Source organism: Pteronotus mesoamericanus, unplaced genomic scaffold (assembly GCF_021234165.1).
Source record: "Pteronotus mesoamericanus isolate MK-2021 breed Mesoamerican mustached bat unplaced genomic scaffold, CSHL_Meso_final contig_46, whole genome shotgun sequence".
Taxonomy (NCBI): domain Eukaryota; kingdom Metazoa; phylum Chordata; class Mammalia; order Chiroptera; family Mormoopidae; genus Pteronotus; species Pteronotus mesoamericanus.
The window spans coordinates 3,940,071-3,942,500 of NW_026555170.1; the positions used below are offsets into that span (position 1 = coordinate 3,940,071).

The 2,430-nt window shown below is 27.9% G+C and overlaps 1 protein-coding gene across 6 annotated transcripts in view; it reads right to left on the reverse strand.

Moving 5' to 3' along the window:
* Positions 1-1,381: 1,381 nt before the first annotated feature.
* The window catches only part of NOVA1 (NOVA alternative splicing regulator 1), a 148,384-nt gene continuing 147,335 nt past the window's right edge, over positions 1,382-2,430 (reverse strand). For all 6 annotated transcript variants that reach the window (XM_054577893.1, XM_054577892.1, XM_054577897.1 and 3 more), the window contains one exon: positions 1,382-2,430. This exon is cut by the window's right edge and continues 4,676 nt beyond it. The gene's annotated coding sequence lies outside the window, so the exon portion shown is untranslated.

Genomic DNA, 2,430 nt, shown 5'->3' on the forward strand with positions numbered 1-2,430 from the left:
TTTTCTTTTTTATTTTTTTAATGCAATATAAGTTCATTTGTATCCAGCTGATTTTGTAAAAATTGCAATTCAGTTCTTGTCTGTTTTAAACCCTAAAATTAATGGTTTATTTTATGATACAATTTCAGCATAGATTGGTCTCACTGCAAATGTATTGGTTTCATCAAATCAAAGCCTTTTTCAACATTTTCAAAATTAAATCACATTTATCTCTTAAAATAGACAAAATATGGAAATACAAAAAATAATCAAATCTAAAATGTTTTGGTAAATATATAGAGAGAGGTATTTTTAACACAGTACTTTATATACTAAGGATTTGATCTATATTAGTATTTAGAGAAAATGATAAAGCATTAAAATTGTGGAGATTTTGAGGAGCTGTTAGTTTGAAATTTAGGTTACAATATTTTTTTTTAAAGAAAAAATGATATAACTACCCATCGCCTTAATACTAACAAGAAATAGTATTTTTATTATTGGCCAAAAGCCAATGAATGACACTTTTAGAAAAAAAGTTTTTCTATACCATGTCTCCCAAAACATTTTGCTAATACAAATAAATTTGTAAAGCCAGACTTTATTATAATTTGACTGCTTTATGTAGTTTTGAGAGGATTGGAATACTCAACTGAGTCCTTAATCAAAAGCTTAGCATCTCTGTTCAAGAAGAATGACAGCTTAAATCTAGTCTATCTATTCTCTGCAAAGCAGGTTTCTAAAATAGAATGGAAATTCTATATCATTTAATAACAAATTACTGTATCTTACCCTAAAACATTATTTAACATGCATTATTATAAATTCACAATTCACGAGAAATGTATTTTATTTAACAATTTTAATAATGTGTAAACTCATTTTTAAGATTGAGGCACTGTGGTTCAGAAGAGTCCATATTTCTTCATTGCTTCCTATAAAGAAGTCAATTATTTGAATCAGATAATCTTTTATCAACCATTTGAACACATGATTTCACTTATTTGTTGTTCTTTTGTCTTATAGTGGTTAAAGTTGATGTAAATCAGTCTTTGGGCAGTGGATAATGATGTGATTTTGGAAAAGAAGGGTTGTTTTCCAGTAAAATTCTTTAATCATTTCATAGAGGTAAATGTACTTAAATGCTAAATACCTGACCTTTTGAATAAACGCAGACCTACCTTGATTTCCACAACAAGCCTCTATTAATTTCCATGAGACAATGTTTTCACAAATGTAAGGCAAAACAGATGTTAAATTACTTAACAGAACTCATAATTTAAATAATTAAAACTAATTTGTGTTTAAAGCTATTTGCAGATTTATTAGAGAAACAAATACAAATATGCATTTCTACAGAACTGTTTTTCTTTTTCCAAAATGAGCTTAAAACTTGTTCCACAGTTTACTTGCTTATATATCTATGGTAACCCAAGTATTGGCTTCTGTACCACTTGTAATGAGACAATTGCCCTTCCATTGCAATTATAAAAAACTATTTAAAAAAAATTCGGCACATACACGTCAAATAGTTTTTCTTAAAAAAATAATCTAATCAAAATATTGAATACTTTAGATTTAAACAATATTTATTTACAAATCTGATTTGATGTACTTTATTAATTACACAAGGTAATGCTTCAATTTTCAAAAACAGTTTTTTTAAATATAGACCAGTGGAATGACATCCTATCTAGTAATATGCACTACACTTCAATTTTTTTCAAAATTAACATGACAAGTTTTCTAATACTTTCATTTTTTTTGAAGAAACGTTATTTAATTGGGGCACATATCTGATGAAACAAAAAATAACATGCAAAATTCCAAAAATAATCTGTTAAAGTAATATGATACTTACCCTTCATGTAATTAAGACATCTATGAACGACAGTGCATAACAATATTATGTATTTATGTTTATGAGAAACCAAGCAGGAGGCAAAATAAGTTCATCCTGTTCTCTAATCATGTGCAATTTCATATGGCTGTTTGCATCATTTCAATAAAGTGTGTACACTAAATTTATAAGACTGCATTGCACTCAAAATGATTATGGATTGCCATGCTTGCCCTGTATTTAATGAGTGATGAATTTCTCCTACTAACAGAGTAACTGGTCTCAAATTGTGTCTGTAGATGTAGAGTATTAAATTATATTTTCATCTCCTTTCAATTGCTGCCTTGGAAAGCAAGAATTCCCTTCTTGAAGAAGACAGAGTAAATAAAATTTACTTAAGAACTCAGTGAGGAATTAGCATGTGATTCAAGAATGCAATATAAGAATGAATTAAAAGAAATGTGATTATCGGTACCTTTGTTGAAATCTATTACCACCATTAAAATTTCCAAGGAAAGATAGGGCCTGTAATATAGGGATTCCATTCATTGTTAAATTACTAAAATCTACCAATTCAATGCTTTCACACTGTTTATTTTTTTCCAATAGAA